General features: G+C 48.8%; 1 protein-coding gene across 1 annotated transcript in view; it reads left to right on the forward strand.

The window, feature by feature from the left end:
- Positions 1-12,500, forward strand: part of apc2 (APC regulator of WNT signaling pathway 2) — a gene marked incomplete at its 3' end in the record, with an annotated part of 67,254 nt that overhangs the window by 3,166 nt on the left and 51,588 nt on the right. The gene's annotated exons all lie outside the window — the stretch shown is intronic.

The raw sequence follows: 12,500 nt of genomic DNA on the forward strand, positions 1-12,500 counted from the left end.
CGCCCTACAAATGCATATAATTCTGCGGGTCCTTGACATGAAATAGTTTGAAAACCACTGACATAGAAACATGAGGTTTTAACCCTGTGAGAACCACTGACATAGAAACATGAGGTTTTAACCCTGTGAGAACCACTGACATAGAAACATAAAGGTTTTCAGAAAACTGTCATTTTGTAGAATCGACCTCAGGTCTAAATGGGTTAAAATAAATGAAAACATTAGCAGGTAGACTACAGTACAGTAATGTCACTGTCTGTAAAAATGTGACATTAAAATAAATGAAAACATTAGCAGGTAGACTACAGTAATGTCACTGTCTGTAAAAATGTGACATTAAAATGAATGAAAACATTAGCAGGTAGACTACAGTACAGTAATGTCACTGTCTGTACAAATGTGACATTAAAATGAATGAAAACATTAGCAGGTAGACTACAGTACAGTAATGTCACTGTCTGTAAAAATGTGACATTAAAATGAATGAAAACATTAGCAGGTAGACTACAGACAGTACAGTACTGTTATACTGTCCTTGCCTGTGAGAATGTGACATCACTAAATTAAGTTCACTTACTGTATCTTATACTGTATCTGTATCTTATACTGTATCATGCTGTTCAATAGTGCTTGTTTGGTCGCCGTGCCAATTCTTCTAAACATGTTTTAGTTCATTAGTTGAAGTGGTGTGCCCGGTGCCTGGTGCCCGGTGCCCGGTGCCCGGTGCCTGGTGCCTGGTGCCCGGTGCCCGGTGCCCGGTGCCCGGTGCCCGGTGCCTGGTGCCCGGTGCCCGGTGCCCGGTGCCCGGTGCCTGGTGCCCGGTGCCCGGTGCCCGGTGCCCGGTGCCCGGTGCCCGGTGCCCGGTGCCTGGTGCCCGGTGCCCGGTGCCCGGTGCCCGGTGCCCGGTGCCCGGTGCCCGGTGCCTGGTGCCCGGTGCCCGGTGCCCGGTGCCCGGTGCCTGGTGCCCGGTGCCCGGTGCCTGGTGCCCGGTGCCCGGTGCCTGGTGCCCGCTGCCCGCTGCCTGGTGGTGGTGGTGCCTGAACTCTTTATGGTCTGAATTTGTGAACTCATTTCTTTGTACTTTTTTTGTGAGAGTGTGTGTGTGTGTGTGTGTGTCTGTGTCTGTGTGTCTGTGTGTGTGTGTGTGTGTGTGTGTGTGTGTGTGTGTCTGCGTGTCTGTGTCTGTGTGTGTGTGTGTCATGTGTGTGTGTGTGTGTGTGTGTGTGTGTGTGTGTGTGTGGAACCATCGATGAACTGATTTTACGAATACGTCCCGTTTACCGCAGACGTCATCACCAAATTGACCTGCAGGGAAACACACAAGTTTGGGTCACACAATTGGCAGGTGGTGTGATTAATTAATAATTATACCCAGCATGCACCTGACTTTCACATGGATATAAAACTATACAGAACCATATTTCACTCCACATCTTTGGAATTATTTAAAGGTAGAGTAAGTGACTTATTTTTTTGTTTTGTTGTGATAATCCTCTCTACTATAGAGTGTGCTGACCATATAAGGAGTTCCTCCCTGTCCCCAGTTAACCCCTGGGGGTCATGGGTGATTACTACAAACGGAGCATTTATCACATTTATGCCGCTCATCTTTCATTTCTACCAGGATCTGGTGCAAGCGATCTATGCCTGTGATGTGATACATGAAAATGTACGAAGTATAATTAAATGATCACAGGCATTCTAGGTCTAATAATGCAGAGCATCACTTACTTCACAATAAGGCACAGGAAACACGTGACCTTCACTTCACAAAAAGAAACAGAAAAAAACCACAAGAGCATCACTTCAAAATAAAGCTACGGTATATTAACCCATTCTGACCTGAGATCAGATTCATGCGAGGTTTCCACTGGACACACACTGTTCTGATTAACCCATTCTGACCCGAGATCAGATTCTAAAAATGTCAGTCGTTCTTCGATTTTTCAAAAATAGCAGACCTACAAGCTACTAGCGCGCCACCGAGTGGCGCGCTACGAGCTTGTAGGTCTGCTATTTTTCAATAGCTAAAGCATAACATGATGCTAACACCAAAATGGGTGCCCGGTCAGAATGGGTTAAGCGAAACACAGCTAGCATGACATAATTATATAAACTGCGTTACAGGCTCATCACGGCCCACAGGGTCAGAACAATACATCACATAATATGAAAAATAAAAGAAAGAGGAGGCAATGCAGTACATTTAACATTTTTTTTTGCCGGGGACCCATTTTGGGTGTTATAGCATCATGTCGTGCTTTAGCTATAGAAAAATAGCAGATCTATACAAGCTCATAGCGCGCCACCGAGTGGCGCGCTATGAGCTTGTAGATCTGCTATTTTTGAAAAATCGAAGAGCGACTGACATAGAAGAGATTATTTTTTAAATCTGATCTCAGGTCAGAATGGAAAACTGTCAGGATGTATAGAAGACATTTTTTAGAATCTGATCTCAGGTCAGAATGGGTTAACCAGCCCCAGGTTATATAATGTGAGAGAGTGTGTCCTCTCCTGACAGAACTATACGGTCAGGGTCCAGTGTCATTTGTCCAGTCGGCACATTCATTTGTAGGTCAGGATCCTCCAACAGAACACGGTTAGCTGGAGGCCAGTTTGTCAGAACAGAGGCTGTGTCACTGTGTGCACACATGCACTGTGTGCACACACACACACACACACACATGCATGTGGAAAATCCAGTGGCAAAGTGAGTTTAACGAAGCAGACAGGACTTTTCTGTTTGGATGTATGGTCTGCCAAGGACAAAGTATATTTCCACTTAAAGGCTCATTCATATAGTCTGGATTTCCGGTGGTGAGGTGACCCCCGTTCCGGTGGTGAGGTGACCACCGCTCCGGTGGTGAGGTGACCACCGCTCCGGTGGTGAGGTGACCACCGCTCCGGTGGTGAGGCGACCACCGCTCCGGTGGTGAGGTGACCACCGCTCCGGTGGTGAGCTGACCACCGCTCCGGTGGTGAGCTGACCACCGGAGCTGAAATAACGTTGAGCGGTGGTGAGTAAAAACAGAGAGAAGGGCTGGAGCGGTGGCGGTGGTTTGCTCTTCACCGCGGCTCAGTGACGTCATGTTGTAGTTCGGTGGTCACCTCAGTGACGTCATGTTGTAGTTCGGTGGTCACCTCAGTGACGTCATGTTGTAGTTCGGTGGTCACCTCAGTGACGTCATGTTGTAGTTCGGTGGTCACCTCAGTGACGTCATGTTGTAGTTCGGTGGTCACCTCAGTGACGTCATGTTGTAGTTCGGTGGTCACCTCAGTGACGTCATGTTGTAGTTCAGTGGTCACCTCACCACCGGAAATCCAGACTATGTATGAGCCTTCACTCACTCACTCTCGGTCACTCCAGTATGGATGGTGAAATTGGTGACCTGCTGAAATATGTTGACCTCACACAACTTACATGGAGGTCTTTATATAATATGTGGCTTAAATACCGCTATAGGTTGGACTCTGATGATGTACAAACTGCATCGATTTACATTCAGACACTGACATCATGTGACCGTCTACAGTGTAGACAGTCACATAATGACTCTACACGATGGTCACATACTTCAGCAGGTCACCAATCTCACTGTAACATTTCCATGCTGGAGTGTGAGTGAGTCCGAGAGTGGCCCAGATTCTGGAATTCAGCTTTAGGTGTTATTCCCGCATGATGATTCTGACGTCGTCGTCATCCCCTCTATGACATCATCATCATCCTCTATGACTGTCTGTTGACTGCAGTGTTTTTCACGCCAGCTGTTTGTTTGTGTGTCTGACGGACTTGTTGTCTCATGTCAGCTGGTTGTGTGTGTGTGTGTGTGTGTGTGTGTGTGTGTGTGTGTGTGCTGTGGGCATTGAACCTGTGGGCTTTGGATGACGTTATGCAAGACAGACTCACTGCTGTCTAGTGCTAAAGAGAGAGAGCGCTTGGTTTGTTCCAGATGGTACGAAACGCATGGAGATTTATCCAAGCCTGTAGCGGCCCTGTGCACACGCACGCACGCACGCACGCCACGCACACACGCACGCACGCACACACACACGCACGCACACACACACACGCACGCACACACACACACGCACGCACGCCACGCTTATCCCGAACTCGTCTGAATCCGACCAAATATAGCCGATCTACAAGCTCTCACAATGTTGTCGCAGCAAGACGCGTTGTGAGCTTGTAGATCTATATCTGTATGTGAGACGATTTTAAGACGACTCAATGTCGTTCTCCCTGCAGAGACATGACTTCAGGGGATGAGCGAGTGACATCACACACCCACAGGGGATGAGTGAGTGACATCACACGCTCACACACCCACAGGGGATGAGCGAGTGACATCACACGCTCACACACCCACAGGGGATGAGCGAGTGACATCACACACTCACACACCCACAGGGGATGAGCGAGTGACATCACACACTCACACACCCACAGGGGATGAGCGAGTGACATCACACACTCACACACCCACGGGGGATGAGCGAGTGACGTCATGACAGGACTTGTACTCTAGTATACCCTATATGTACATTTAAGTATTTTAAGTACTGTACTCGAGTACACGTTTGGCTTTTGCTACCACTGTAGGCTAGTCTCACACACGCACACACACACACACACACACACACACACACACATGCACACGCACACGCACGCACACACACACACACACACACACACACACACACACACACACACGAGGCCGAGGCGCAGTTGCATGAGATGCTCAAATCAAACTGACATGGCTGTGGGTCATTAGCTACCATCTGTCTCTCTCTCTCTCTGTCTCTCACTCTCTCACACACACACACACACACACACACACACACACACACACACACACACACACACACACACACACACACAATTTACAATTTAGGCATTTATCAGACGCTCTTAATCCAGAGCGACTTACATTAAGCAAGAACAAAAAGCATGGGAATACATCACATAAAAGCATTTATCATGAAACATGCGTAAGCTAAGAAAGTAACACACACACACGCACACGCACACGCACACGCACACTCCTTATGCCGCATATAGGGAATAGGAATACAAAATAAATCATAATAATTGTATGATATAACCTTTACATCATGAGGTCAGTCTATAGAACACATTGTGTTACATCATCATTTAACCATTTGTACGGTGTGCCCAGAGGAGGTTTATTGAAATATACACGGATCACGTACGACGTACGTATAGAGCCCGCTGTGTGTGGGGAGGCATGCTTTGGTTCGACGGAGCATTGGTCCGACTCGGGGGTTAGTGGTTAAGGTTATGGTGAGGGTGAAGGTTTGGGGTTAGGTTTAGGTGTGTTGCCCCGTGCTGGCGGTTATGGTTAGGGTGAGGGTTGGGGGTTAGGTTTAGGTGTGTTGCCCCGTGCTGGCGGTTATGGTTAGGGTGAGGGTTGGGGGTTAGGTTTAGGTGTGTTGCCCCGTGCTGGCGGTTATGGTTAGGGTGAGGGTTGGGGGTTAGGTTTAGGTGTGTTGCCCCGTGCTGGCGGTTATGGTTAGGGTGAGGGTTGGGGGTTAGGTTTAGGTGTGTTGCCCCGTGCTGGCGGTTATGGTTAGGGTGAGGGTTTGGGGTTAGGTTTAGGTGTGTTGCCCCGTGCTGGCGGTTATGGTTAGGGTGAGGGTTTGGGGGCCGGTTTAGTGTGTTGCCCGGTGCTCGCGGTTAAGGTTATGGTGAGGGTGAGGGTTTGGCGTTAGGTTTAGGTGTGCTGCCCCGTGCTGGCGGTTATGGTTAGGGTGAGGGTTTGGGGTTAGGTTTAGGTGTGCTCGTGGTTAAGGTTAGGGTGAGGGTTTGGGGGTTAGGTTTAGGTGTGCTGCCCTGTGCTCGTGGTTAAGGTTAGGGTCAGGGTGAGGGTTTGGGGTTAGGTTTAGGTGTGCTGCCCCGTGCTCGTGGTTAAGGTTAGGGTGAGGGTTTGGGGTTAGGTTTAGGTGTGCTGCCCCGTGCTCACGGTGAGGGGTTAGGTTTAGGTGTGCTGCCCCGTGCTCGCGGTGAGGGTGAGGGGTTAGGTTTAGGTGTGCTGCCCCGTGCTCGCGGTGAGGGTGAGGGGTTAGGTTTAGGTGTGCTGCCCCGGTGCTCACGGTTAAGGTTAGGGTGAGGGTTTGGGCTAGGTAGTCGATGGGACCGATAGATCGGACCAAAGCATTACCAGGACCCCTGTGTGTGTACCGACAGAAATGACTATTAACACCACAGGTCACCCTAACCCTCTCTCTCTGGTAACTGACCAGAGAGAGAGAGAGAGAGAGAGAGAGAGAGAGAGAGAGAGAGAGAGAGATGGTATAGCTAATGACCCACAGCTATGTGTGTGTGTGTGTGTGTGTGTGTGTGTGTGTGTGTGTGTGTGTGTGTGTGTGTGTGTGTGTGTGTGTGTGTGTGTGTGTGTGTGTGTGTGTGTGTGTGTGTGTGTGTGTTAATGATGATTACATTGTATTGATTGTAGCAGCAGTCTATAGTGAACATGTGAGGACAACCCGTTCCGGTTGTATGTTGAAATGTGCATGACTGCACACACACACACACACGCACACGCACACGCACACGCACACACACACACACACACACACACACACCTCTCTAACACTGACCCCATGCATGTGTGTCGTCCTCATGGCATGTGCATAAATATGCCATCGGGGACCAGCTGCTTCTCGTCATGAATAATTAACATGTTTTCATGTTGTTTTCAATCAATAATTTCTTCAGCTGTGGAGACGGAGATATAGAAATAAGATAGAATCATTATAATACAGTATATACTGTAGAAGATAGAATCATTCCTAATACAGTATACTGTAGTAGGAATGATTACAGGCAGTTTCTGCTGTCAAAATATATTATATATTGAAATAGTCACTCGTGCTTTCGTATTGTTACTGTATCTGTGACATGTATTTGTAAACGTTTGTTTTCTCACGCCAATTAAGCACCTTTGAATTGAATTGAATTGCTTTCTATAGGGTATGATTTGGGGCCCTAAAGATGATTACAAAATCAATATCAACATCTTAATACTGTACAATACTTAGATAGGGATGGGGGGGGGGGGGGGTGAAATTATGACAGGCAGTTGCTGCTGTCAAAATATGACCTAATATGAAATATGTTCTCTCCCTGGCTGTGTCCTGTCCTGGGTTCTGTTCTGTCTCTCTCCTCCCTGGCTGTGTCCTGTCCTGGGTTCTGTTCTGTCTGTCTCCTCCCTGGCTGTGTCCTGTCCTGGGTTCTGTTCTGTCTGTCTCCTCCCTGGCTGTGTCCTGTCCTGGGTTCTGTTCTGTCTCCTCCCTCCCTGGCTGTGTCCTGTCCTGGGTTCTGATCTCTCTCCTCCCTGGCTGTGTCCTGTCCTGGGTTCTGTTCTGTCTCCTCCCTCCCTGGCTGTGTCCTGTCCTGGGTTCTGTTCTGTCTCTCTCCCCCCTGGCTGTTGTCCTGTCCTGGGTTCTGTTCTGTCTCCTCCCTCCCTGGCTGTGTCCTGTCCTGGGTTCTGTTCTCTCCTCCTCCCTGCTGTGTCCTGTCCTGGGTTCTGTTCTGTCTCCTCCCTCCCTGGCTGTGTCCTGTCCTGGTTCTGTCTGTCTCCTCCCTCCCTGGCTGTGTCCTGTCCTGGGTTCTGTTCTCTCTCCTCCTGGCTGTGTCCTGTCCTGGGTTCTGTTCTGTCTGTCTCCTCCCTGGCTGTGTCCTGTCCTGGGTTCTGTCTGTCTCCTCCTCCCTGGCTGTGTCCTGTCCTGGGTTCTGTTCTGTCTCCTCCTCCCTGGCTGTGTCCTGTCCTGGGTTCTGTTCTCTCTCCTCCCTGGCTGTGTCCTGTCCTGGGTTCTGTACGGTTGCTAATAAATAGCTCGATAATTGTGAAATTGTTTAAAAATAATTCAACGCACTGAGCAGGACGTGGACACACAATGTCCCCAAAACGTTGTCCCTCTAGAGGTCACTGAGGGCTGCTTTTGCTACGATTTTTGTAATTAACGCTTCTGTGCTTTTATCGACCACACACTCACACACACACACGCACACGCACACACACACATGCACATGCACATGCACATGCACATGCACATGCACATGCACACGCACACGCACACGCACACGCACACGCACGCACACACACACACACACACACACACAGTATGTGTGGCCCACATGCTTGGCTATATGCCTTTAAATGAATGTCCTTTGTAACTTTGCACCATTGAGGCAGCTCTGTCTGTGTGGGTGTGTGAGCCTGTGTGTGTGTGTGTGTGTGTGTGTGTGTGTGTGTGTGTGTGTCCCTCTCTCTCTCTCTCTCTCTCTCTTATCAGGCACGCAGCCATCTTCCCCTCTCCTCTGTTGCCATGCCAACCAGACAGTCTTCAACAGGAGGGGGGGGGGGGGGGGGGGGGGGGGTACAGGTTTTAGTTCTTTGTTAGGCTTTTTAAGCTGGTTGTCGTGGCGATGTGGCCTACTTTGATATCATCCTTTAGGATATGAAACGTTCCTGTTTTAGTCTCCACCAGGCCGAAGGCATGGGGAGAGAGTATGTTTAGTTGTCTCCACCTGCAGGCCGAAGGCATGGGGAGAGATTATGTTTAGTTGTCTCCACCAGGCCGAAGGCATGGGGAGAGAGTATGTTTAGTTGTCTCCACCAGGCCGAAGGCATGGGGAGAGAGTATGTTTAGTTGTCTCCACCAGGCCGAAGGCATGGGGAGAGAGTATGTTTATTGTCTCCACCAGGCCGAAGGCATGGGGAGAGAGTATGTTTAGTTGTCTCCACCAGGCTGAAGGCATGGGGAGAGAGTATGTTTTATTGTCTCCACCAGGCTGAAGGCATGGGGAGAGAGTATGTTTAGTTGTCTCCACCAGGGCGAAGGCATAGCATGGGGAGAGAGTATGTTTAGTTGTCTCCACCAAGGTGAAGGCATGGGGAGAGAGTATGTTTAGTTGTCTCCACCAGGGCGAAGGCACGGGGAGAGAGTATGTTTAGTTGTCTCCACCAGGCTGAAGGCATGGGGAGAGAGTATGTTTAGTTGTCTCCACCATGAAGGCATGGGGAGAGAGTATGTTTAGTTGTCTCCACCATGAAGGCATGGGGAGAGAGTATGTTTAGTTGTCTCCACCAGGCTGAAGGCATGGGGAGAGAGTATGTTTAGTTGTCTCCACCATGAAGGCATGGGGAGAGAGTATGTTTAGTTGTCTCCACCATGAAGGCATGGGGAGAGAGTATGTTTAGTTGTCTCCACCAGGGCGAAGGCACGGGGAGAGAGTATGTTTAGTTGTCTCCACCAGGCTGAAGGCATGGGGAGAGAGTATGTTTTGTTGTCTCCACCAGGCTGAAGGCATGGGGAGAGAGTATGTTTAGTTGTCTCCACCAGGGCGAAGGCACGGGGAGAGAGTATGTTTAGTTGTCTCCACCAGGCCGAAGGCATGGGGAGAGAGTATGTTTTATTGTCTCCACCATGAAGGCATGGGGAGAGAGTATGTTTTGCACTCCGTCCGGCCGTCCAAACTTTCCACACACACTCCCTGGATGCCAACGGTGAACCTCTGCCCCACATTTTCCAGAACGGCCTGTTATAGCGCCACTAGGAGGCCGACTTTTGAAAAACACTCTTTTTTTTATTACTCCTCCAGATTCTGTCCAAAAAATCCCGCAAATCGTTACACAGCAACTCTACAGTCATGTGTTCAAGACAGATCTGTCCCATATTTCATATTCCATCCTGATTGGCTAACATTGGCTTTCAAAGTGTGCAGGATTGGCCCGTTTTTAACAAAAAGCCTCAAATCATGAACGCATCGTGCAATTTATGTTAAATATTTCACTGACTTTCCTACTAGGCTGAGGAATATACCGGTATCCCATACTGGCCTGTTATAGTGCCACCAACAGGTGGATTTTACTCATGATCAGAGCACACGACAGACAGACAGACAGACAGACCATGACAGACAGACAGACAGACAGACAGACAGACAGACAGACAGACAGACAGACAGACAGACAGACAGACCATGATGTGACTGACCTCACATCCAATATTCACCTTGTACTGTACTGTACACACACACACACACACACACACACACACACGCACGCTCGCGCGCGCGCACACACACACACACACACACACACACACACACACACACACACACACACACACCTTGCGCTGTCCTCTAGCCTGCCAGCAGGATGGGGGAGGGGACGAGTCTGTCTGTCTGTCTGTCTGTCTGTCTGTCTGTCTACATGGATGCTTCCCTCCCTCCGTTCCCCCCCCCCCACACACACACACACCCACACCCGGGGGACGGAGCAACCTGATTGGCTGTTGTCATGGTAACCCTGCCACTGCGTGTTGTTAACAGGCTGTCTGATGAATCTCCCTCCTGGGAACTCTCTCTCTCTCTCTCTCTCTCTCTCTCTCTCTCTCTCTCTACCTCTCTCTCTCTCTCTGTCTCTCTCTCTCTCTCTCACTCTCACTGCCTACAGTACCCACAATGCAACGCTCCCCTAACCCACACACAATATGGGTTGACAAAAATCTGTGTGTGTTGATTGATTTTTCCATGCCTGTTCAACTGTCCTTCATTTGAGAGTTGTAGTGTTTGCTCAGTAGCAGGGGTCTCCCTGATTGGTTAATTGATTGATTGATTGATTGATTGTATATTCCTTTAAAATACAGTAATGTGGAAGAATTACTCTATTGGACTTAGATAGCCGTGAGTTAATTATGTAAAGTAAGTAGCCTTGCCGAGCCATGGGGCCCATAGGGCAGGAGCCTATCTCCTGTTTCTGTAGCCATGAGGCCCATAGGGGCAGGAGCCTATCTCCTGTTTCTGTAGCCATGAGGCCCATAGGGGCAGGAGCCTGTCTCCTGTTTCTGTAGCCATGAGGCCCATAGGGGCAGGAGCCTATCTCCTGTTTCTGTAGCCATGAGGCCCATAGGGGCAGGAGCCCATCTCCTGTTTCTGTAGCCATGAGGCCCATAGGGGCAGGAGCCTATCTCCTGTTTCTGTAGCCGTGAGGCCCATAGGGGCAGGAGCCTATCCCCTGTTTCTGTAGTCATGAGGCCCATAGGGCAGGAGCCTATCTCCTGTTTCTGTAGCCATGAGGCCCATAGGGGCAGGAGCCTATCTCCTGTTTCTGTAGCCATGAGGCCCATAGGGGCAGGAGCCTATCTCCTGTTTATGTAGCCATGAGGCCCATAGGGGGCAGGAGCCTATCTCCTACTATATTTAACTTTGACGATGGAGAGGGCCACTATATTTAACTTTGACGATGGAGAGGGCCACTATATTTAACTTTGACGATAGAGAGGGCCACTATATTTAACTTTGACGATGGAGAGGGCCACTATATTTAACTTTGACGATGGAGAGGGCCACTATATTTAACTTTGACGATGGAGAGGGCCACTATATTTCCGCACTCACTCCAGAGGGGCCACAGTGCATACTAACTGTCGTAGCAGAAATAGCCGATCTACAAGCTCTTCTGAGCTTGTACTTTTTTTAATTGGAATCCTGAAAAGTAAACTTTTCATTGAATTTAAAATGCAGTTTAGTAGTTATAGTTATGTTAACTTTATGAACTGTTAACATATAACTACATCGGACAAAAAAAAGACAATAACATTTTAATACTAGTCATTTAATAATACTCGTCATGAAGTAATTAAAGCGGGTTTTGGAATTGTAAATCAATACTATATCTGTCACGATCTGTCTTCCGTCTGTTGTTTTTGTTGTTCTTGAAACTTATTCTGAAGTGATGCTTTTGTGTTTCCTGTTTTCCTTTGTAGTTGGTTCCTGCCTTGTCTCACCTTCCCTGATTTTTGGTTCTTTGTTTCACCTGTGTCTTGTTTTCCCCCTCAGCCAATCACCTGTGTCTTGTTTTCCCCTCAGCCAATCACCTGTGTCTTGTTTTCCCCCTCAGCCAATCACCTGTGTCTTGTTTTCCCCCTCAGCCAATCACCTGTGTCTTGTTTTCCCTCTCAGCCAATCACCTGTGTCTTGTTTTCCCCCTCAGCCAATCACCTGTGTCTTGTTTTTCCCCTCAGCCAATCACCTGTGTCTTGTTTTCCCCCTCAGCCAATCACCTGTGTCTTGTTTTTCCCCTCAGCCAATCACCTGTGTCTTGTTTTCCCCCTCAGCCAATCACCTGTGTCTTGTTTTCCCCCTCAGCCAATCACCTGTGTCTTGTTTTCCCCCTCAGCCAATCACCTGTGTCTTGTTTTCCCCCTCAGCCAATCACCTGTGTCTTGTTTCCCCCTCAGCCAATCACCTGTGTCTTGTTTTCCCCCTCAGCCAATCACCTGTGTCTTGTTTTCCCCCTCAGCCAATCACCTGTGTCTTGTTTCCCCCTCAGCCAATCACCTGTGTCTTGTTTTCCCCCTCAGCCAATCACCTGTGTCTTGTTTGAGTTCACCTGTGTCCTGTTAATCTTGTGTTTATTTAAACCCTGTGTTTGGTTGTGTTCTCTGTTGGATTATTCTTTATCGTGTTG

Source organism: Protomyctophum bolini, assembly GCF_963924005.1.
Source record: "Protomyctophum bolini genome assembly, chromosome: 8".
Lineage (NCBI taxonomy): Eukaryota > Metazoa > Chordata > Actinopteri > Myctophiformes > Myctophidae > Protomyctophum > Protomyctophum bolini.